The sequence below is a fragment of the Arachis stenosperma genome, chromosome 4 (assembly GCF_014773155.1).
Source record: "Arachis stenosperma cultivar V10309 chromosome 4, arast.V10309.gnm1.PFL2, whole genome shotgun sequence".
In the NCBI taxonomy this organism is placed as follows: Eukaryota; Viridiplantae; Streptophyta; class Magnoliopsida; order Fabales; family Fabaceae; genus Arachis; species Arachis stenosperma.
In genome coordinates this window covers 57,687,667-57,712,944 of record NC_080380.1, presented here as the reverse complement: position 1 = coordinate 57,712,944, position 25,278 = coordinate 57,687,667, and the positions used below count along the sequence as shown (strand labels likewise).

At 38.9% G+C, this 25,278-nt stretch overlaps 2 non-coding genes across 2 annotated transcripts; one reads left to right on the top strand and one right to left on the bottom strand.

The window, feature by feature from the left end:
- Positions 1-597: 597 nt before the first annotated feature.
- On the top strand, positions 598-701 carry LOC130977860 (small nucleolar RNA R71). Its single transcript, XR_009085533.1, has one exon. It is a non-coding gene; the product is annotated as a small nucleolar RNA R71 (small nucleolar RNA).
- Positions 702-20,426: 19,725 nt separating this feature from the next.
- LOC130977972 (small nucleolar RNA R71) lies at positions 20,427-20,534 on the bottom strand. Its single transcript, XR_009085638.1, has one exon. It is a non-coding gene; the product is annotated as a small nucleolar RNA R71 (small nucleolar RNA).
- Positions 20,535-25,278: the final 4,744 nt, after the last annotated feature.

The window sequence follows — 25,278 nt, the reverse complement described above, 5'->3', positions numbered from 1 at the left end:
CTGGCCTTAGATAGATCAGAGACTATGTTTGCTAAGCCAGAGAGGCTCTGCTAAGAATTCTCTGTCTATTGCTAAGAAGATGATGGAAAAGGTTTACTATTGCCAAACCGATTTCTCCCACCATTATTGTTATTGAAGCCTTCTTGAGGCTTCTATTGATCCTTCCATGAGAAATTTGGGTGATTCCTCCATGAAGGATTATAAGTGTTTCTATACAATTCTCCCATGTAATTCACCTCTTCCATTGCAAGATTCTCAGGGTCATAAGCTTCTCCTTCAGAGGAGGCGTCTTTAGCTTGCAATCCAGTCAGACTCTGAGAAATCATATTGAATTGCTGAGTCAATATTTTGTTCTGAGCCAATATGGCATTCAGAGTGTTAATCTCAAGAACTCCTTTCTTCTAAGTCACCACATTATTCACAGGATTTCTCTCAGAAGTGTACATAAATTGGTTATTTGCAACCATTTTATTGAGTTCCTGGGCTTCTGCAGGCATTTTCAGATGAAGGGATCCACCAGCAGAGTGGTCCAATGACATCTTAGATAACTCAGACAGACCATCATAGAATATACATATGATGCTCCATTATGGAAACATGTCAGAAGGACACCATTTGGTTAATTGCTTGTATCTTTTCCAAGCTTCATAGATGGATTCACCTTCCTTCTGTCTGAAAGTTTGGACATCCACTCTAAGCTTACTCATCTTTTGAGGTGGAAAGAATTTGGTCAGGAAAGCATTGACCAGCTTGTCCTAAGAGTTCAGGCTTTCTCTAGGTTGTGAGTCCAACCATGTTCTAACTCTGTCTCTTACAGCAAAGGGGAAAAGCATAAGTCTGTATACCTCAGGATTAACCCCATTGGTCTTAACAGTATCACAGATCTGCGAGAATTCAGATAAGAACTAATAAGGATCTTCTGATAGAAGTCCATGAAACTTGCAGTTCTGCTGCATTAGAGAAACTATTGAGGCTTAAGCTCAAATTTGTTTGCTCCAATGGCAGGAATTGAGATGCTTCTTCCATAGAGGTTGGAAGTTGGTGCAGCATAGTCACCAAGCATCTTCCTTGCATTATTGCCATTGTTGTTATTTTTGGCTGCCATGTCTTCTTCTTTTTCAAAAATTTCTGTCAGGTCCTCTCTAGAGAATTATGCTTTAGCTTCTCTTAGCTTCCTCTTCAGAGTCCTTTCAAGTTCAGGATCGGCTTCAATAAGAATATCCTTATCCTTGTTCCTGCTCATGTGAAAAAGAAGAGAATAGAAAAGAAGTGAAATCATCTATGTCATAGTATAGAGATTCCTTTATGTGAGTAGAAGAAGAGAAGAAGAGAAGAATGAGGTAGAGAGAAAATAAAGAGAATTCAAACACAGAGAGGGAGAGAGGGTTCAAATTTTAAGAAGGAGAGAAGTGTTAGTAATTAAATAAATAAATAGAAAGAGATGAAAGAGAGAAGAAATTCAAAAATTAATTAAAAGAAAAGAAAAATATTTTTGTTTTTATTTTAATTATTGGTTAGTATTCAAAAATTAAGAAAAAAAATAAAATAAAATTAGAGTTTAAAACAATTAGTTAATTAAAAAGATTTTTGAAAAAGTTGTTAATGGTTTTCGAAAATTGAGAAGTGAAAAAGTAGTTAGGTGGTTTTGAAAAAGATAAGAAAAGGTAAGTTTTGAAAAGATAAGAAGTTAGAAAAATATTTTGAAATTAAAATTTGAAAAAGATATGATTGAAAAAGATTTTGAAAATCAATTTTTTTTATCATTTTTGAAAAAGATATGTTTGAAAAGATATGATTGAAAAAGATTTGGTTTTTAAAATTAAAATTGATGACTTGACTAACAAGAAACTAAAAGATATGATTCTAGAATTTAAAGATTGAACCTTTCTTAACAAGAAAGTAACAAACTTAAAATATTTTGAATCAAATCCTTAATTGTTAGCAAGGTTTTTGAAAATATGAAATAAAAATAAGAAAAAGATTTTTGAAAATCAATTTTTAAAATTTTCGAAAATATTAAGAAGAAAAATGAAAAAGCTTTGATTTAAAAAAAAAGATTTGAAAAGATAGAATTTTTAAATTAAAATTTTGACTTGACTGAAGAAGAAACAACTAAATTTTAAAAACCTTTGACTAAGTCAACCGAAAAATATGGAAATTTATGAGTAAAATAAGGAAAAGATCTTTTTTATTTTTTGAATTTTTAATGAGGAGAGAGAAAAACACAAAAATGACTCAAAACATGAAAATTTAATATCAAAACAAAGAAAACATGCAAGAACACTTTGAATGTCAAGATGAACACCAAGAACACTTTGAAGATCATGATGAACATCAAGAACTTATTTTTGAAAAATTTTTAAGAAAGAAACACATGCAAGACACCAAACTTAGAAATTTTTAATGCTTAGACACTAACAAATTAAAAATGCATATGAAAAACAAGAAAAGACACAAAACAAGAAGATCAGAACATCAAACAAAGACAATCATCAAGAACAACTTGAAGATCAAAAAGAACATATGCATGAGTTTTCGAAAAATGCAAGAAAAATAAAAACATGCAATTGACACCAAACTTAAAATTTGACACTAGACTCAAACAAGAAACACAAAATTATTTTTGTTTTTATGATTTTATTAATTTTTTTTTTGTAATTTTTTCAAAAAATATTTTGAAAAAGAAAATAAAGAAATTCAAAAATTTTTAAAACGAATTTCAGGAATCATGTAATGTTAGTCTAAAGCTTCAATCTAAGAAAAAAAGATTAGACATGGCTAGCCAAATTGATGGGAATCAACTAGCTCCTGTGATGATAAAAGCATCATCTGAAACTCTAGATTCATTCTTAAAAATTCTGAAGAACAAAATAAATAATAAAAAAAGAAAATTACCTAATCTGAGCAACAAGATGACCCGTCTGTTGTCCAAACTCGAACAATCCCTGACAACGGCGCCAAAAACTTGGTGCACCAAATTGAGATCACACATTTCACAACTCTGCACAATTAACCAGCTAGTGCACTGGGTCGTCCAAGTAATACCTTACGTGAGTAAGGGTCAATCCCACGGAGATTGTCGGCTTGAAGCAAGCTATGGTCATCTTGTAAATCTCAGCTAGACAGATTCAAATGGTTATGAGGTTTTGATAATTAAAAGAGAAATAAAACATAAAATAGGATATAGATACTTATGCAATTCATTGGTGGAAATTTCACATAAGCATATAGAGATGCTTTGTTTCCTCTGAGCCTCTGCTTTCCTATTGTCCTCATCCAATCATGTGGACTTCCTTCCATGGCAAGCTATATATTGGTGGATCACCGTTGTCCATGGCTACCGTCCGTCCTCACAGTGAAAACATGTCCACTACGGTTTCCCGCATCGCTAATCAGCTGTCGGTTCTCGATCGTGTCAGAATAAGATCCAATGATCCTTTTGCACACTGTCACTACGCCTAACAGTCACGAGTTTAAAGCGCGTTATAGTTATCCCATCCCAGATCCTACTCGGAATACCGCAGATAATGTTTAGACTTTTCGGATCTCAAGAATACTACCAATTGATTCTAGCTTATACCACGAAGACTCTGATCTCACGGAATGGAAGGCTCTATTGTCAGGAGAGGCAATCATGCGTCTTGAACCAGGAGGCCAAGAGATACACACTCAAGCTCTTGCAGATAGAACAGAGGTGGTTGTTAGGCACGCGTTCATAAGGAAGGGTGATGATAAGTGTCACGGATCATCACATCGATCAGGTTGAAGTACGAGTGAATATCTTAGAACAAGAATAAACATGAATTGAATAGAAAAATAATAGTACTTTGCATTAATTCATGAGGAACAGCAGAGCTCCACACCTTAATCTATGAGGTGTAGAAACTCTACCATTGAAAATACATAAGTGATGAAGGTCCAGGCATGGCCGAATGGCCAGCCACCAAAACATGATCAAGAGATCAAAAGTGATCCTAAGTTAGTCTCAAAAATGATCTAAAGATATGAATACAATAGTAAAAATTGCTATTTATACTAGACTAGTAAACTAGGTTTACAGAAAATGAGTAACTAAGTGTAGATAGTGCAGAAATCCACTTCTGGGGCCCACTTGGTGTGTGTTTGGGCTGAGCATTAAAGCTTTCACGTGCATAGGCTCTTCTTGGAGTTTAAACGCCAGTTTTGGTGCCAGTTTGGGCATTTAACTCCAGCTTTGGTGACAGTTCTGGCATTTTACGCCAAAAAATGGTCTCTGACCGGTGTTTGGACGCCAGTTTGGGCCGTCAAATCCCGGGCAAAGTATGAACTATTAAACATTGCTGAAAAGCCCAAGATGTCTACTTTTCAACGCAATTGAGAGCGTGCCAATTGGGCTTCTGTAGCTCCAAAAAATCCACTTCGAGTGCAGGGAGGTCAGAATCCAACAGCATCTTCAGTCATTTCTCAGCTTCTGAATCAGATTTTTGCTCAAGTCCCTCAATTTCAGCCAGAAAATACCTGAAATCACATAAAAACACACAAACTCATAGTAAAGTCCAGAAATGTGATTTTTGCATAAAAACTAATAAAGATATACTAAAAAGTAACTAAAACATATTAAAAACTATGTAAAAATAATGCCAAAAAGCGTATAAATTATCCACTCATCAGCCATCAACCTATGTCAGTGACTACCAGCTGAAGGTGGAGCCCCAAATTATCGTTCTCCCGGATTAGGAGCATGCATAGAAGATTGTGCATTAATTAAGTGTGGGGGAGGATCGGCAACTTTGCAGGGGGTAAAATTCTTTTCTTAGACACTTTGCAATACCTTTGAGTTCTTTCTTCATTTTTCCAATTTTGTTCTTATTGCACTTTACTTAGTTTGTTTTTATATATTTCTTTAGTGCTTATAGTTTTATTATAGTAAATATTTGCATGTTGCATGATAGAGTTTATAAGTTTGGTAAAACAACAAGAAATTTTTTGATGAAATCTTTCTTAGGGCGTGCCATTGATTGAATTGAAAAATTATTTTTCAACTTGCTTGGAGTATTCTGTTTCATAGAACATAAGAAAAGAGCTAGAACAACATACCTTGTGAGATTTGAGCTCTAATATATGGTTGGAAATATATATATATATATATATATATATATATATATATATATATATATATATAAGTTTGTTCTTATGTGATTATACTCATTTTTTATTATGATCTTAGATTTGCATGAATCTTTATGTCCTGTGTTTGGTGTTTGAATGCATTTAGTATGATTGAGGCCATTTTTGATATTGAACTCACTAACCCATATGGCCAACCCTTACATTCACCTTTGTAACCCCTTTTTGAGCCTTTAAATCTCCTTTTGTTCTGATTCTAAGCACATTATTCTCCCTAAAGTGAAAAGCCGTTGATGTCCTTGGATTATTTCTTTGATTAGCTTGGGTGGAGTAGTGTGTGTTACTCAAATTGTGGGGAAAATTGATGGGAAACATTGGTGATGAAGTTACGTAGGGAATTCATTGTGAAAATTTAGAAAATGGGGAAATACTCATGCATTTATTGTTCAAGAAATAAGCATCTGATGCGTGAGCATCTTTCTTATCAATTCTTAGTGAATTTGCATCTTGAGTTTAATAAAGAATTAATTATCTTTTAGCCAATATGGATGCTACTTTGAGTCTTTTTCAATTTTGTTTATTTTAGGTAGCATTCGGCTGGATTTGATGGAGTTTCTGCAGCACAAGAACAAAAGGAGATGGCAGCGAGGAGCGACGTGAACGTGTGACTAATGCGTGTGCGTGATTTGGAGCTTTCCATGGCGACGCGTGTGCGTGACTGACACGTACGCGTGATTTGAAGAATTGCACAGTGACGCGTGCACGTGACTGACGCGTCCGCATGACTTGCGGAAAAAGACCATCAACGTGTACGCATAACTGACGCGTACACGTGACATACGCCACGAGCAAAAAACGTAGAAAATGCTGGAGGTGATTTCTGGGCCCCATTTTAACACCCAAGTTAGGCGCGGATCCAGTGAAGTCAAGTGGTCCCTACGTTATAAGACGCAGAGTAGTTAGTTAATTCTGATTTAAATTCAAATTTGATTTTAAAATAGGAAAAGATATTATTTTAATTTTAGAAATTAGATTTTAAATTAATTAGGATTAGTTCTAAAAAGGAAAGACTTCTCTTCTATTGCCGAGATTCCGGGGGATCCATTAGGGAATTCTATACCAATTTACATTCCGTATTCCACATTTTACCTGAATCCTTATTTTCTCTCTGAACCATGAGCAACTAAACCTCCACTATTAAGGTTAGGAGCTCTGTCTATTTGTATGGATTGATTTTATTGCTTTTTCTTTTTTAATTCATGTATGAATTTATAATTTAAGAATTGTTTTCGCTCTTCATCTTATGAATTTGGGTGGAACGGAAGTATGACCCTCTTTCTTTTTGGGTTCTTGTATAACTTGGAAAAGCTCTTTACTTGAACAACAGCTTGAAAACATATTATCCTGAATTTCTAATTGTTTATATTTAACGAGATACGTGACATATAATCCCCTTATTTTTGGATAATTAGGATTCTTGATGAATTTTAGAGGAGACTAGAAAGGTCTAACGAATTAGGGTATAGTCACATATAGTTTGCCATAAATTAAATCCTACATGATTAAAATAGTTACTAAGAAAAGTTAATCTGGAAAATTAGATAACTCTGAAACCTTAACTATTTTCTGCAAAATTTCATTTTCAACTTATTTACTTGCGTGCCTGCCTTCTGATATTTTCAGCTTAAACCTTTTGAACATCTCAAAACCATTTTCTGCTTGCCTAACTAAGCCAATCACTCAATCATTGTTGCTTGATCCATAAATTCTCGTGGGATCGACCCTCACTCACCTGAGGTATTACTTGGTATGACCCGGTGCACTTGCCGGTTAGTCTGTGGTTGTTAAATCACCGCACCAAGTTTTTGGCACCGTTGCCGGGGATTGATAGTGATTAACAACTATTAGGTGTTTGATTGCTTAGATTAGGCGTTTTATTTTTTATTTTATTAAAATCCATTTTTTTAATATTTTCAAAAAAAATTTAAATAAATAAATAACACCAATATTTTTCTTAATTTCTGAAATTAAGTTTGGTGTTTGATAAGCGGATAATTTATATGCTTTTTGGCATTTTTTTAGGTAGTTTTTAGTAGGATCTAGCTACTTTTTAATAAATAATTATTAGTTTTTGAGCAAATTTCACATTTCTGGACTTTACTCTGAGTTTGTGTGTTTTTCTGTGATTTCAGGTATTTTCTGGCTGACATTGAGGGACCTGAGCAAAAATCTGATTCAGGGGCTGAAAAAGGACTGCTGATGCTGATGGATTCTGAACTCCCTACACTCGAAATGGAATTTTTGGAGCTACAGAAATCCAAATGGCGCGCTCTCAATTGCGTTGGAAGGTAGACATCCTGGAATTTCCAGAAATATATAATAGACCATACTTTGTTCGAGTTTTAACGACGCAAACTGGCATTCAAACGCCAACCTCCTGCCCTATTCTGGCGTTAAAGACCAGAAACAGGTTACAAGCTAGAGTTAAACGCCAAAAATAGGCTGCAAATTGTCGTTTAACTCCAAGAGAAGTCTCTACACATGAAAGTTTCAATGCTCAGCCCAAGCACACACCAAGTGGGCCCCAAAAGTGGATTTCTGCATCATTTACTTATTTCTGTAACCCTAGTAACTAGTTTAGTATAAATAGAACTTTTTACTATTGTACTCACATCTTTGATCATCCTTGATCTTGAGATCAGGTCTTTGAACCCTTTTTCGATTGTTTTATGTTATTAGGGAGGCATTGTTAAAGATGAAGACATTGTTGAAGGGCAAGTTGCCTAGTATTTAGGAGCAATAATGAAGATGAATGCCAAGCTATTTGGTAATGAGACTTGGGAAGATGAACCTCCATTACTCACTAAAGAATTGAATACCTGGGTTCTGTACATTTTATTTCAAAAGAAACAGGATCCTGGTAAATTCTTAATACCTTGCACCATAGGCACCATGACCTTTGAGAAGGCTCTGTGTGACCTAACGTCAGGTATTAACCTCATGCCACTCTCTGTAATGGAGAAACTAGGAATTTTTGAGGTACAAGCTGCAAGAATCTCACTAGAGATGGCAGACAATTTAATGAAACAGGCTTATGAACTAGTAGAGGACGTGCTAGTGAAGGTTGAAGGCCTTTACATCCCTGCTGATTTCATAATCCTAGACACTGGGAAAGATAAGGATGAATCTATCATCCTTGGTAGACCATTCCTGGCCACAGCAGGAGCTGTGATTGATGTTGACAGAGGAGAGTTGGTCCTTCAATTGAATGAGGACTACCTTGTATTCAAGACTCAAGGTTCTCCTTCTGTACACATGGAGAAGAAGCATGAAAAGCTTCTCTCAATACAGAGTCAAACAAAGCCCCCACATTCAAACTCTAAGTTTAGTGTTGGGAGGCCCCAACCAAACTCTAAGTTTGGTGTTGAGAGGCCCCAACCATGCTCTGAATATCTGTGAGGCTCCATGAGAGCCCACTGTCAAGCTATTGACATTAAAGAAGTGCTTATTGGGAGGCAACCCAATCTTATTTATCTATATTATTTTATGTTTTCTTTAGGTTGATGATCATGTGGAGTCATAAAAACAACTGCAAAAATCAAAGCAAATTCAAAAATAGCATTAAAAATAGCACACCCTGGAGGATAAGCTTACTAGCATATAAACGCCAGTAAGAGTAGCAAAATGGGCTTTAAATGCCCAGTCTGGCACTATTCTGGGCGTTTAACGCCAGAAATGGGCACCAGACTGGCGTTTAACGCCAGAACAGAGCATCAAGTTGGCGTTAAACGGCAGAAACAAGCAACAGCTTGACGTTAAACGCCAAGAAGGGTATAAAAGCTGGCGTTTACGCCATAAACAAGCAGTAGTCTGGCGTTAAATGCCAGAATTGCACTCTATGGGCATTTTGCATGCTTAAATAGAGCAGGGATGAGAAGTCCTTGACCCCTTAGGATCTGTGGACCACACAGGATCTCCACCTACCCCGCCTCTCTCTTTCCCCCTCACACATCTCTATAACACTCTACCCAAAATACCACTCACCTATCAAATCCTATTCTCTTCCCTATATTCTCTTCACCAATCACCTCCATCACTCTTCCCCAAAAACCCCACCTACCTCACTTTCAAATTTAAACACTTTTCCCTCCCAAACCCCCCCAATTCTATTCGTCCATTCTCCCTCTCTTTCCCTATAAATACCCCTCTTGACTCTTTCATTTTCACACATCACAAACCCTCTCCTACCCCTTGGCCGAACCTATCTATCATCTTCATCTCCTCCATTTTCTTCTTCTTCCCCTTCTTTCTTTCTTCTTTTGCTTGAGGACGAGCAAACCTTTTAAGTTTGGTGTGGTAAAAGCATTATTTTTTGTTTTTCCATAACCATTTATGGCACCTAAGGCTGGAGAAACCTCTAGAAAAAGGAAAAGAAAGGCAAAAGCTTCCAGCTCCGAGTCGTGGGAGATGGAGAGATTTATCTCAAAGGTCTATCAAGACCACTTCTATGAAGTTTTGGCCAAGAAGAAAGTGATCCCTGAGGTTCCGTTCATGCTCAAGAAGAATGAGTATCCGAAGATCCGACATGAGATCCAAAGAAGAGGTTGGGAAGTTCTCACCAACCCCATTCAACAAGTCAGAATCTTAATGGTTCAAGAGTTCTATGCCAATGCATGGATCATTAGGAACCATGATCAAAGTATGAACTCGAATCCAGAGAATTGGCTTACAATGGTTCGGAAGAAATACTTAGATTTCAGTCCAAAAAATGTAAGGTTGGCGTTCAACTTGCCAATGATGCAAGAAAATGTACGCCCCTACACTAGAAGGGTCAACTTTGATCAAAGGTTGGACCAAGTCCTCATAAACATATGTGTGGAAGGAGCTCAATAGAAAAGAGACTCAAGAGGCAAGCTGGTTCAATTGAGAAGACTGGACCTTAAGCGTGTGGCTAGAGGATGGTTGGAGTTCATCCAACGCTCCATCATTCCTACTAGCAACTGATCTGAAGTGACTGTAGATCGGGCCATCATGATCCATAGTATCATGATTGGGGAGGAAGTAGAAGTTAATGAGATCATACCTCTAGAACTCTACAAGGTGGCTGACAAGTCCTCCACTTTGGCAAGGTTAGCCTTTCCTCACCTCATTTGTCACCTATGCAATTCGGCTAGGATTGACATAGAAGGAGACATTCTCATTGAAGAGGACAAGCCCATCACTAAAAAAGAGGATGGAGCAAACAAGAGAGCTTACTAATGGACCTCAACAAGAGCATGAGGAAATTCCCCATCAAGAAATCCATGAGATGCCTCAAGGGATGCATTTTCCTCCACACAACTATTGGGAGCAACTCAACACCTCTTTGGAAGGCTTGAGTTACAACATGGACCAACTAAGGGTGGAGCACCAAGAGCACTCCATCATTCTCCATGAGATTAGAGAAGATCAAAGAGCTATGAGGGAGGAGCAACAAAGGAAAGGAAGAGACATAGAGGATCTTAGGTGTTCCATTGGATCTTCAAGAGGAAGAACTAGCCGCCATCACTAAGGTGGACCCATTCTTTGATGCCAATCATTCTATAGATGCCAATCATTCTAAATTTCAAAGGCTAAAGTGAGATGCCAAAACTATTCAGAAACAAAAAGCTACTAGCCCTACTCATCTAATTGGGACTAAGATTAATTGATATTGTGGGATTCATTGTATATTCTCTTCTTTTTATCCTATTTTGTTTTCAGTTGCTTGGGGATAAGCAACAATTTAAGTTTGGTGTTGTGATGAGCGGATAATTTATACGCTTTTTAATAAATAATTATTAGTTTTTGAGCAAAATTCACATTTTTGAATTTTACTATGAGTTTGTGTATTTTTCTGTGATTTCAGGTATTTTCTGGCTGAAATTGAGGGACCTGAGCAAAAATCTGATTCAGAGGCTGAAAAAGGACTGCTGATGCTGTTGGATTCTGACCTTCCTGCACTCGAAATGGAATTTTTAGAGCTACAGAAATCCAAATAGCGCGCTCTCAATTGCGTTGGAAAGTAGACATCCAGGACTTTCCAGAATCATATAATAGTCTATACTTTGCCTGAGTTTTGATGACGCAAACTGGCGTTCAAACGCCAACCTCCTGCTCTATTCTGGCGTTAAACACCAGAAACAGTTACAAGCTAGAGTTAAATGCCAAAAACAGGCTGCATATTGGCGTTTAACTCCAAGAGAAGTCTCAACATGTGAAAGCTTCAATGCTTAGCCCAAGCACACACCAAGTGGGCCCTAGAAGTGGATTTCTGCATCATTTACTTATTTCTGTAACCTTAGTAACTAGTTTAGTATAAATATAACTTTTTACTATTGTACTCACATCTTTGATCATCCTTGATCTTGGGATCAGGTCTTTGAACCCTTTTTTGATTGTTTCATGTTATTAGGGATGCATGGCCGTAGACCTTCATCACTTATGTATTTTCAACGGTGGAGTTTCTACACAGCATAGAAACTTATTCTTATTCAATTACCATTCTCACTTATGAACGCGTATTAATGCAATTAATATTGTTCTTCTATTCAATTCAAGCTTAGTCTTATTCTAATATGTTCACTCACATTTCAACCTGATGTATGTAATAATCTGTGACACTCATCACCATTCTCACTTATGAACGCGTGCCTGACAAACACTTCCGTTCTACCTGCGAAAGCTAGAGTGTGTATCTCTTGGATTCCTGGTCCACGACGCATGGTTGCCTCTCCTGACAACAGAGCCTTCCAATCGTGAGATCAGAGTCTTCGTGGTATAAGCTAGAATCAATTGACAGCATTCTTGAGATCCGAAAAGTCTAAACCTTGTCTGTGGTATTCCGAGTAGGGCCTAGGATGGGATGACTGTGACGAGCTTCAAACTCATGACTGTTGGGTGTAGTGACAGACGCAAAAGGATCACTGGATCCTATTCCAACACCAGTGAGAATCGACAGATGATTAGCCCTACGTAACCCGTAGCTGGACTATTTTCACTGAAAGGATGGGAGGTAGCCATTGACAACAGTGATACCCGAACATACAACTTGCCATAGAAAGGAATATGAAGGATTGGATGAAGGCAGTAGGAAAGCAAAGATTCAGAAGGAATAACACATCTCCATACGCTTATCTAAAATTCCCACCAATGAATTACATAAGTATCTCTATCTTTATTTTATGTCTATTTGTCTTTTAATTATCAAAACTCTATAACCATTTGAATCTGCCTGACTGAGATTTACAAGATGACTATAGCTTGCTTCAAGCCGACAATCTCCATGAGATCGACCCTTACTCACGTAAGGTTTATTACTTGGACGACCCAGTGCACTTGCTGGTTAGTTGTGCAAAGTTGTGAAAAAGAGTTGAGATTACAATTGTGCGTACTAAGTTGTTGGCGCCATTGAGATCACAATTTCGTGCACCAGTGTTTCCTAGTTAGTTTTATTTCAATTCTTAGAACCCTATTTTTTCTTCTTTGCTTTCCTATTTATCACATGGTGCATTTAATCCTTTTTGGTGTTTTGTGCTAAGGAAAAATAATGGAGAGAGATCACATGGGTTACTACTCACACCCGAGTAGTGATTCATATTATGGTGGATGGAGGAACTACCCAAATTTTGGTTGGCAAAGTCAAAACCAAAGAAATTTTAGTGCTCTATATTCATATCAAGAACCACCATCTCCATATTCATACCAAGAACCACCACCTCTCTATCCATATCAAGAACCATCAGCCTTCTACCTATATCAAGAGCCACCATCTCCCTATTCATCTCAAATACCATCAGATCTTGAGCTCCTCATGAAAGAATTCCTACACGATATAAAGACGAGTGTCAAAAATGTAGAGAATTATGTGCAGACGATGATCAAGAACCAGGAAGAGGAACAAGAAAATTCATTCCCAAGAGATACAATGCAAGATCCTATGGAACAAAGTGAGGAAACCAATCAAAGAAGTTTATACTCCAGTGAATTAGAGAACTTTCCACCCTCACATATTGAAGAAGAGGAAGATGCATAACCTCCCATGCCCTTAGTAAGCAATGAAGAAGAGATTGAATTAGAAGAAAGCTACCAAGAGGAAGAGGTTGAAATTGAGGAAGCTTGCAAAGAGGTAGAAGAATTCAAAGAAGAACACAAGGGAGTTGAGCTTGCAAGACCTCTTCCAAAGCCATTGGTGCACGAAATTGCAATCACACTTTTGCAATCCCGCACAACTAACCAGCAAGTGCACTGGGTCGTCCAAGTAATACCTTACGTGAGTAAGGGTCGATCCCACGGAGATTGTCGGCTTGAAGCAAGCTATGGTTATCTTGTAACTCTTAGTCAGGATATCAAAAATTATCAGGATTGATTGTGAAAAACAAAAGAACATGAAATAAGTACTTATTTTGCAGTAATGGGGAACAGGTTGAGGTTTTGGAGATGCTCTGTCTTCTGAACCTCTGCTTTCCTACTGTCTTCTTCTTCAAACATGCAAGGCTCCTTCCATGGCAAGCTGTATGTAGGGTTTCACCGTTGTCAATGGCTACCTCCCATCCTCTTAGTGAAAATGTTCAACGCGCTCTGTCACAGCACGGCTAATCATCTGTCGGTTCTCAATCAGGTTGGAATAGAATCCAGTGATTCTTTTGCGTCTGTCACTAACGCCCAGCCTTCAGGAGTTTGAAGCTCGTCACAGTCATTCAATCCTTGAATCCTACTCAGAATACCACAGACAAGGTTTAGACCTTCCGGATTCTCTTGAATGCCGCCATCAATTCTAGCTTATACCACGAAGACTCTGATTAAGGAATCCAAGAGATATCTACTCAATCTAAGGTTGAACGGAGGTGGTTGTTAGGCACACGTTCATAGTTGAGAATGATGATGAGTGTCACGGATCATCACATTCATCCGGTTTAAGAACAAGTGATATCTTAGAATGGAAGCAAGCATGATTGAATGAAAAACAGTAGTAATTGCATTAATCCATCAAGACACAACAGAGCTCCTCACCCCCAACAATGGGGTTTAGAGACTCATGCCGTAGAAGATACAATGAGAAATGTGTAAAGTGTCATGAGGTACAGATACAATGTCAAAAGATCCTATTAATAGTGAACTAGTAACCTAGGGTTTACAGAATTGAGTAAATGACAGAAAAATCTACTTCCGGGCCCACTAGGTGTGTGCATGGGCTGAGCATTGAAGTATTTTCGTGTAGAGACTCTTTCTGGAGTTAAACGCCAGCTTTTATGCCAGTTTGGGCGTTTAACTCCAATTTTTATGCCAGTTCCAGCGTTAAACGCTGGGAATTCTGAAGCTGATTTGCAACGCCGGTTTGGGCCATCAAATCTCGGGCAAAGTATGGACTATTATACATTGCTGGAAAGTCCAGGATGTCTACTTTCCAACGCCGTTGAGATCGCGTCAATTGGACTTCTGTAGCTCCAGAAAATCCACTTCGAGTACAGGGAGGTCAGAATCCAACAGCATCTGCAGTCCTTTTCAGCCTCTAAGTCAGATTTTTGCTCAGGACCCTCAATTTCAGCCAGAAAATACCTGAAATCATAGAAAAACACACAATCTCATAGTAAAGTCCAGAAAAGTGAATTTTAACTAAAAACTAATAAAAATATAATAAAAACTAACTAAAATATACTAAAAACATACTCAAAACAATGCCAAAAAGCGTATAAATTATCCGCTCATCAGCCATCACCATCCAATACAACATTCAAGTGGGTAAAATTCCTATCCTTAACCCTTACTTTCCCACTTGAATAAGGGCTACTGGAGACGGATAGTCAACTTAGAGCTCTTTGTGGGATTAAGAGTAAAAGGAAGATGGCTAGTGGTAAGAGTTATCAAGCAAGGTCCAATATGGTTGCATGCTCCAAATTGAAGTGTAAGGATTGGTGTAGAGCTCAATTGAATGGATCTAGAAGGTTGTTTGGATATCTCTGTGAGAATTCAGATTGCTTGCCACCCGGTGGGAACAATGGTAATCCACAAGAAGACGGGTGTAAAGGCAAGGTTTGGGATCCTGGAATTCATTCTCACAATCAACACCCTTTGGGCCTTGTCACTTGTTTTAACTTGCTCGAAGGAGTTAAGCGCCTAGTTTGGGACCCCGTTAGCCATTGGAAAACATTGGTGAAAATTCCTGGATCAGTACAAGCACAAGCCACCATGACAAGGAGCTCACCACATGTCCAACTTAAGGACTTTAACTAAAAGTGCTTGGTGGGAGACAATCCACCTTGGTATGATCGCTTCTTTACATTCTTAGTTGTTTTTCGTAGTAGTAGTTTTCTTACTTATTTGATTTTTATTAAGTTCTTACTAATTTTCTGATCATGCAGCTATTTTAGAACAGGAAACGGAAAAAAAAAAGGAGCACAAGACGCGCAAGCGTCGCTGACGCGTACACGTCATATGCATGTGCGTGAAAAATAAAAATTGACAGAGAGTTGAGCGGGAGTAGCACTGGAAGCATGCTGGAAGCACAAGCCGCATCACGTGTACGCGTAACCCACGCGTGCGCGTTGTTTGCACTTTTCGCCTTCCACGCGTGCGCGTAAGTGACGCGTACGCGTGACCTTGAAATTCGACATAAGTATGTGTTTAGGCAGAGACTTGTGCTGGTTTGGGGCTGGAAATGTGCTAGACGCACAAAATTAACCATGCGTACGCGTCCCTGATGCGTGCGCGTCATTTGCACAGATGGCCATCCACGTGTGCGCGTGCATGACATGCACGCGTCATATGAAAATATTGGATCCCAAGCCACGCGAACAGAGAGTTGTGCGAGTGCACAGCTAGCTTCATGCGATCCGCATAAACCAAGGGCACGCGGACAAGTGCTTGACGCTCACGCGTCATTAAGAAAATTGTGCGACCCACGCGTATGCATGTTGTATGTGTACGCGTCGCCTGCACCGCACAATTACACTAGTTCACCGCCCAGTTTTAATTTTCTTTCCCCCTCTCCCAATCCTAATTTTCTCTTGTTCTTTTATCCTTTTCTTTTTCTTTCATCATAATATTTGTCTCTTTCTATTTTCAGTTCTTCTTTTCTTGAGGACAAGCAAAACTTTAAGTTTGGTGTTGACGCTCCGCTTAAGGGTTTTCTGTTTATTCCTATGGCACCAAAAGGGAGGCGAATCATCTTCACTGAGGAGCACAACCTGAAGAATAAAGCGACCGCTAGGATAACTAAGGTGGTTGAGTTCCTTTCATTTTTGTATTCCTCCCCTCTTTTTTTATGTTATGTTCCAGTTTTCTGCTATTTTGCTTTGTTTGTTGCATGATCCTTTATCAGTTAGAATCCTAGGACTAGTTTAATTTTCTCTTAATTGCTTTAATTCTGAAAAGATGTCTCATGTATTACTCATTGAGCTTGAATTTTAAATAAAAAATACAGAAGTGATGTATTGCATGAGAAATTGAGCTAATTTTAAGAGTAGTCTTATTTACTTAAATGTGGTGGTATTAATTGTAATTCTGAATGCATGACTGATGAGCGGATAATTTGTATGCTTTTTGGCATTGTTTTCAGTATGTTTTTAGTAGTTTTAGTTGAGTTCTTAGTATATTTTTATTAGTTTCTAGTTAAAATTCATTTTTCTGGACTTTACTATGAGTTTGTGTGTTTTTCTGTGATTTCAGGTATTTTCTGGCTGAAATTGAGGGACCTGAGCAAAAATCTGATTCAGAGACTGAAAAGGACTGCAAATGCTGTTGGATTCTGACCTCCCTGCACTCGAAGTGGATTTTCTGGAGCTACAGAAGCCCAATTGGCGCGCTCTTAACGGCGTTAGAAAGTAGACATCCTGGGCTTTCCAGCAATATATGATAGTCCATACTTTGCCCAAGATTTGATGGCCCAAACCGGCGTTCAAAGTCACCCTCAGAATTCCCAGCGTTAAACGCCGGAACTGGCACCAAAATGGGAGTTAAACGCCCAAACTACCACAAAAGCTGGCGTTTAACTCCAAGAAGAGTCTCTACACGAAAATGCTTCATTGCTCAGCCCAAGCACACACCAAGTGGGCCCGAAAGTGGATTTTTATGTCATTTACTCATCTCTGTACACCCTAGGCTACTAGTTCCCTATAAGTAGGACCTTTTACTATTGTATTTACATCTTTGGATCTTCTGATCTTTGGATCTTTGGATCTTTGGATCTTTGGATTATTTTAGATCCTTTGATCATCTTTGGACATCTAGTTCTTAGATCATTTGGGGGGCTGGCCATTCGGCCATGCCTAGACCTTGTTCTTATGTATTTTCAACGGTGGAGTTTCTACACACCATAGATTAAGGTGTGGAGCTCTGCTGTACCTCGAGTATTAATGCAATTACTATTATTCTTCTATTCAATTCCGCTTGTTCTTTGTCCAAGATATCACTTGTTCTTCAACTTGATGAATGTGATGATCCGTGACACTCATCATCATTCTCACCTATGAACGTGTGACTGACAACCACCTCCGTTCTACCTTAGATTGGGTGAATATCTCTTGGATTCTTTAACCGGAATCTTCGTGGTATAGGCAAGAACTGATGGCGGCATTCAAGAGAATTCGGAAGGTCTAACCTTGTCTGTGGTATTCTGAGTAGGATTCAATGATTGAATGACTGTGACGTGCTTCAAACTCCTGAGGGCGGGGCGTTAGTGACAGACGCAAAAGAATCAATGGATTCTATTCCAGCCTGATCGAGAACCAATAGATGGATAGCCGTGCCGTGACAGGGTGCGTTGAACATTTCCACTGAGAGGATGGGAGGTAGCCACTGACAACAGTGAAACCCTTGCATAAGCTTGCCATGGAAAGGAGTAAGAAGGATTGGATGAAGACAGTAGGAAAGCAGAGAGACGGAAGGGACAAGCATCTTCATACGCTTATCTGAAGCTCTCACCAATGATATACATAAGTATCTCTATCTTTATCTTTATGTTTTATTCATCATCTATACCCATTTGAGTCTGCCTGACTAAGATTTACAAGGTGACCATAGCTTGCTTCATACCAACAATCTCCGTGGGATCGACCCTTACTCGCGTAAGGTTTATTACTTGGACGACCCAGTGCACTTGCTGGTTAGTTGTGCAAAGTTGTGTTTATGCCATGGTATTGAGCACCAAGTTCTTGGGGCCATTACTAGGGATTATTTGATTTGTGAAAAAGTAGTGATCACAATTTCGCACACCAAGTTTTTGGCGCCGTTGCCGGGGAATTAAATGTCCTAACTACGGTTTCGCATTTGTTCCTTGCAATAACAAGTGCCAAGTTTTGATCCGGCAACAGCACCAAGTTTTTGGCGCTGTTGCCGGGGATTGTTTTGTGTATGGACAACTGACGGTTCATCTTGTTGCTTAGATTAGGCATTTTTCTTCAGAGTTCTTTAAGGATGAATTCTAGAGTTTCATGATGATCTGTTGAAATCTGGCTGGCTGAGAAGCCATGTCTAATCTTATTGGACCGAGGTTTCAACTAATCATCACAAGAGCTTGTTGATTTCTATCAATCTTGCTATTGGAGCAATGATCTGCTAAGGCTTGGCTGGCCATTGGCCATGTCTAGTGTTTTGGACCGAAGCTTTCTTTGAAAGCTTGGCTGGCTGTGAAGCCATGTCTAATTCCTGGACCGGAATCTTAGACTAGCATTGCAATGATTCCTGGAATTCAAATTGAGAATTCTGAAACCTTCATTTTCTATTTTCATATAATTTTCGAAAAAAACACAAAAAAATTACAAAATCATAAAAACCAAAAATATTTTATGTTTCTTGTTTGAGTCTAGTGTCTAATTTTAAGTTTGGTGTCTTGCATGCATTGTTTATTTGATCTTGGTTCTATTTTCAAGTCAATAGTACAGGGAACTGAAGATTCAGAATATGCAACAGAGGAATTACACAGAAAAAGCTGGGCGTTCAAAACGCCCAGTGAAGAAGGATAGACTGGCGTTTAAACGCCAGCCAGGGTACCTGGTTGGGCGTTTAACGCCCAAAAAGGTAGTGCATTGGGCGTTAAACGCCAGAATGTGCACCATTCTGGGCGTTTAACGCCAGGATGGCACAAGGGGGAAGATTTTGTTTTCAAAATCAATTTTTTTTAGTTTTCAAAGTTTTTCAAAATCAAATCTTTTTCAAATCATATCTTCTCAATCAAATGTTTTCAAAATCAATTTCTTTCCTTTTTCAAAGATACTTCTAACAATTAATGATTTGATTGAACAATTCAAGTATGTTGCCTTTTCTGTTGAGAAAGGCTTAATGTTTGAATCATATCTTTTCTTGTTAGGCAAGTCATTAATTTTTAAAATCAAATCTTTTTTTAAAATTATTTTCAAATCATATCTTTTCAGTCATATCTCTTTAAAACCATAACTTTTCAATCATATCTTTTTAATCACATCTTTTTCAAAATAGTTTTCAATCATATCTTTTTAACTTCTAATTTAAAATCTTTTTCAAAAATCATTTGATTTTTTTTCCCACTCTTAGTTTTCCAAAATCAATTAAAGTTTTTCAAAATGTTTTCAAACTTTTTCACTTAATTTTCGAAAATCTCTTCCCCTCTTCTCACATCCTTCTATTTATGGAGTACCACTCCTCTTCAATGCACAATTCGAACTCTATCTGATTAAGTTCGAATTCTTCTACCTCTTTCTTCTACTTTTCTTTTCCTCTGACACCTCAAGGAATCTCTATACTGTGACATAGAGGATTCCACATTTTCTTGTTCTCTTCTCTTTCATATGAGCAGGAACAAAGACAAAGGCATTCTTGTTGAAGCTGACCCTGAACCTGAAAGGACCTTGAAGCGAAAGCTAAGAGAAGCTAAGGCACAACTCTTTATAGAGGACCTAACAGAAATCTTCAAAGAAAAAGACATGGCAGCCGAAAACAACAACAATGCAAACAATGCAAGGAAGGTGCTGGGTGACTTTACTGCACCTACTCCCGACTTCTATGGGAGAAGCATCTCTAATCCTGCCATTGGAGCAAACAACTTTGAGCTTAAGCCTCAATTAGTTTCTCTAATGCAACAGAATTGCAAGTTCCATGGACTTCCATTGGAAGATCCTCATCAGTTCTTAGCTGAATTCTTGCAAATCTGTGACACTGTCAAGACTAATGGGGTTGACCCTGAGGTCTACAGACTTATGCTATTCCCTTTTGCTGTAAGAGACAGAGCTAGGATATGGTTGGACTCACAACCTAAAGAAAGCCTGGACTCATGGGAAAAGCTAGTCAATGCCTTCTTGGCAAAGTTCTTTCCACCTCAAAAATTGAGTAAGCTTAGAGTGGAAGTCCAAACCTTCAGACAGAAGGATGGAGAATCTCTCTATGAAGCTTGGGAAAGATACAAACAATTGATCAGAAAATGTCCTTCTGACATGCTTTCTGAATGGAGCATCATAGGTATTTTCTATGATGGTCTCTCTGAACTATCCAAGATGTCCTTAGATAGCTCTGCTGGAGGATCTCTTCATCTGAAGAAGACGCCTACAGAAGCTCAAGAGCTAATTGAAATGGTTGCAAGTAACCAATTCATGTACACTTCTGAAAGGAATCCTGTGAACAATGGGACTAATCAGAAGAAAGGAGTTCTTGAGATTGATACTCTGAATGCCATATTGGCTCAGAACAAGATATTGACTCAACAAGTCAATCTGATTTCTCAAAGTCTGTCTGGAATGCAAAATGCACCAAGCAGTACTAAGGATGCTTCATCTGAAGAAGAAGCCTATGATCCTGAGAACCCTTCAATAGAAGAGGTGAATTACCTAGGAGAACCCTATGAAAACACCTATAATTCTTCATGGGGAAATCATCCAAATTTCTCATGGAAGAATCAAGAGAGACCCCAACAAGGTTTCAACAACAATAATGGTGGAAGAAACAGGTTTAGCAATGGCAAGCCTTTTCCATCATCTTCTCAGCAACAGACAGAGAATTCTAAGCAGAACCCCTCTGACTTAGCAACCATGGTCTCTGATCTAATCAAAACCACTCAAAGTTTCATGACTAAAACAAGGTCCTCCATTAGGAATTTGGAGGCACAAGTGGGACAACTGAGCAAGAAAGTTACTGAACTCCCTCCAAGTACTCTTCCAAGCAATACAGAAGAAAATTCAAAAGGAGAGTGCAAGGCCATCAACATGGCCGAATTTGGAGAGGAAGGAGAGAAAGTGAACGCCACTGAGGAAGACCTCAATGGGCGTGCACTGACCTCCACTGAGTTCCCCAATGAGGAACCATGGGAATCTGAGGCTCAAAATGAGACCATAGAGATTCCATTGGACTTACTTCTGCCTTTCATGAGCTCTGATGAGTATTCTTCCTCTGAAGAGGATGAGGATGTCACTGAAGAGCAAGTTGCTAAATACCTTGGAGCAATCATGAAGCTAAATGACAAGTTATTTGGAAATGAGACTTGGGAGGATGAACCTCCTTTGCTCACCAAAGAACTGGATGACTTGTCTAGGCAGAAATTACCTCAAAAGAGACAAGATCCTGGGAAGTTTTCCATACCTTGTACCATAGGCACCATGACCTTCAAGAAGGCCCTGTGTGACTTAGGATCAAGTGTAAACCTCATGCCTCTCTCTGTAATGGAGAAGCTAGGGATCTTTGAGGTACAAGCTGCAAGAATCTCACTAGAGATGGCAGACAACTCAAGAAAACAAGCTCATGGACTTGTAGAGGATGTTTTGGTGAAGATTGAAGACCATTACATCCCTACTGATTTCATAGTCCTAGAGACTGGGAAGTGCATGGATGAATCCATCATCCTTGGCAGACCCTTCCTAGCCACAGCAAAGGCTGTGATTGATGTTGATGGAGGCGAACTGATCATTCAAGTGAATGAAGAATCCTTTGTGTTTAAGGCTCAAGGATATCCCTCTGTCACCATGGAGAGGAAGCATGAAGAGCTTCTCTCAAATCAGAGTCAAACAGAGCCCCCACAGTCAAACTCTAAGTTTGGTGTTGGGAGGCCACAACCAAACTCTAAGTTTGGTGTTGAACCCCCACATTCAAACTCTAAGTTTGGTGTTGGGAGGTTCCAACATTGCTCTGAGTATCTGTGAGGCTCCATGAGAGCCCTCTATCAAGCTACTGACATTAAAGAAGCGCTTGTTGGGAGGCAACCCAATGATTATATTTTATCTATTTTCCTTTGTTATTTTATGTTTTTTGTAGGTTGATGATCATAAGAAGTCACAAAATCAATTGAAAAAGCAAAAACAAAATGAAAAACAGGAAGAAAAACAGCACACCCTGGAGGAAAACTTGCTGGCGTTTAAACGCCAGTGAGGCTAGCAGTTAGGCGTTTAACGCCCAGTCTGGCACCATTCTGGGCGTTTAACGCCAGAAAGGGGCACCAGACTGGCGTTAAACGCCAGAAAAGGGCAAGAACCTGGAGTTAAACGCCAGAAATGGGCACCAGCCCGGCGTTTAACGCCAGAATTGGCTCAAAACGTGATTTTGCATGCCATTTGGTGCAAGGATGACTTTTCCTTGACACCTCAGGATCTGTGGACCCCACAGGATCCCCACCAACCCCACCACCCTCTCTCTTCTTCACCCATTCACCAATCACCTCAATACCTCTTCCCCAAAAACCCTTCACCTATCAAATCCCATCTTTCTCTTCACCACTCACATCCATCCTTCATAAAACCCCACCTACCTCACCCTTTAAATTCAAACCACTTTCCCTCCCAAACCACCCATAATAGCCGAACCATACCCCCTCTTCACCCCTATATAAACCCATCTTCACTCCTTCATTTTCACACACCCTAAACACTACTTCTTCCCCTTTTGGCCGAACCACAAAGCCATCTCCCTCTCCTCCATTTCTTCTTCTTCTACTCTCTTCTTTCTTCTTTTGCTCGAGGACGAGCAAACCTTTTAAGTTTGGTATGGTAAAAGCGTTGCTTTTTCATTTTTCCATAACCATTTATGGCATCCAAGGCCGGAGAAACCTCTAGAAAGAGGAAAGGGAAGGCAAAAGCTTCCACCTCCGAGTCATGGGAGATGGAGAGATTCATCTCAAGGGTGCATCAAGACCACTTCTATGAAGTTGTGGCCTTGAAGAAGGTGATCCCCGAGGTCCCCTTTTCACTCAAAAAGGGTGAATATCCGGAGATCCGACATGAGATCCGAAGGAGAGGTTGGGAAGTCCTCACCAACCCCATTCAACAAGTCGGAATCTTAATGGTTCAAGAGTTCTATGCCAATGCATGGATCACCAAGAACCATGATCAAAGTGTGAACCCGGATCCAAAGAATTGGCTTACTATGGTTCGGGGGAAATACTTAGATTTTAGTCCGGAAAATGTGAGGTTGGCATTCAACTTGCCCATGATGCAAGGAGATGAACATCCTTACACAAGAAGGGTCAACTTTGATCAAAGGTTGGACCAAGTCCTCACTAACATTTGTGAAGAGGGCGCCCAATGGAAGAGAGATTTAAGAGGGAAGCCGGTTCAATTGAGAAGGCATGACCTCAAGCCCGTGGCTAGAGGATGGTTGGAGTTTATCCAACGCTCAATCATTCCCACTAGCAACCGGTCTGAAGTTACTCTAGACCGAGCCATCATGATCCATAGCATCATGATTGGAGAAGAAGTGGAAGTTCATGAGGTTATAGCCCAAGAACTCTATAAGGTGGCGGACAAGTCCTCTACATTGGCAAGGTTAGCCTTTCCTCATCTCATTTGTCACCTCTGTTATTCAGTTGGAGTTGACATAGAAGGAGACATCCTCATTGATGAGGACAAGCCCATCACTAAGAAAAGGATGGAGCAAACAAGAGACCCCTCTCATCATGAGATCCCTGAGATGCCTCAAGGGATGCACTTTCCTCCACAAGACTATTGGGAGCAACTAAACACCTCCCTAGGAGAATTGAGTTCCAACATGGGACAACTAAGGGTGGAGCATCAAGAACATTCCATCCTCCTCCATGAAATTAGAGAAGATCAAAGAATCATGAGAGAGGAGCAACAAAGACAAGGAAGAGACATTGAGGAGCTCAAGCACTCCATAAGACCTTCAAGAGGAAGAACAAGCCGCCATCACTAAGGTGGACCCGTTCTTTAATCTCCTTGTTCTTTATTTTCTTGTTTTTCGAAAATTGTGATTTATGTTTATCCATGTTTGTGTCTTGTGATCATTAGTGTCTTAGTGTCTATGCCTTAAAGTTATGAATGTCCTATGAATCCATCACCTTTATTAAATAAAAAAAAATGTTCTTAATTGAAAAAGAGAAAATTGCATGAATTTCAAATTTTATAACAGATTAATTATATTGATGTGGTGGCAATACTTTTGTTCTCTGAATGTATGCTTGAACAGTGCATATGTCTTTTGAATTTGTGGTTCATGAATGTTGGCTCTTGAAAGAATGATGAAAAAGGAGACATGTTACTGAGGATCTGAAAAATCATAAAAATGATTCTTGAAGCAAGAAAAAGCAGTGAATACAAAAAAAAAGGGGAAAAAAGAGGCGAAAAAAAAAACGAAAAAAAAAGAAAAAAAGAAAAGGAAAGAAAAAGAAAGAAATAAAGTTGTGATCCAAGGCAATAAGAGTGTGCTTAAGAACCCTGGACACCTCTAATTGGGGACTCTAGCAAAGCTGAGTCACAATCTGAAAAGGTTCACCCAATTATGTGTCTGTGGCATGTATGTATCCGGTGGTAATACTGGAAGACAGAGTGCTTTGGGCCACGGCCAAGACTCATAAAGTAGCTGTGTTCAAGAATCATCATACTTAACTAGGAGAATCAATGACACTATCTGGATTCTGAGTTCCTAAAGAAGCCAATCATTCTGAATTTCAAAGGATAGAGTGAGATGCCAAAACTGTTCAGAGGCAAAAAGCTAAAAGCCCCGCTCATCTAATTAATACTGATCTTCATAGATGTTTTTGGAGTTCATTACATATTCTCTTCTTTTTATCTTATTTGATTTTCAGTTGCTTGAGGACAAGCAACAATTTAAGTTTGGTGTTGTGATGAGCGGATAATTTGTACGCTTTTTGGCATTGTTTTCAGTATGTTTTTAGTAGTTTTAGTTGAGTTCTTAGTATATTTTTATTAAGTTTTTTAGTTAAAATTCACTTTTCTGGACTTTACT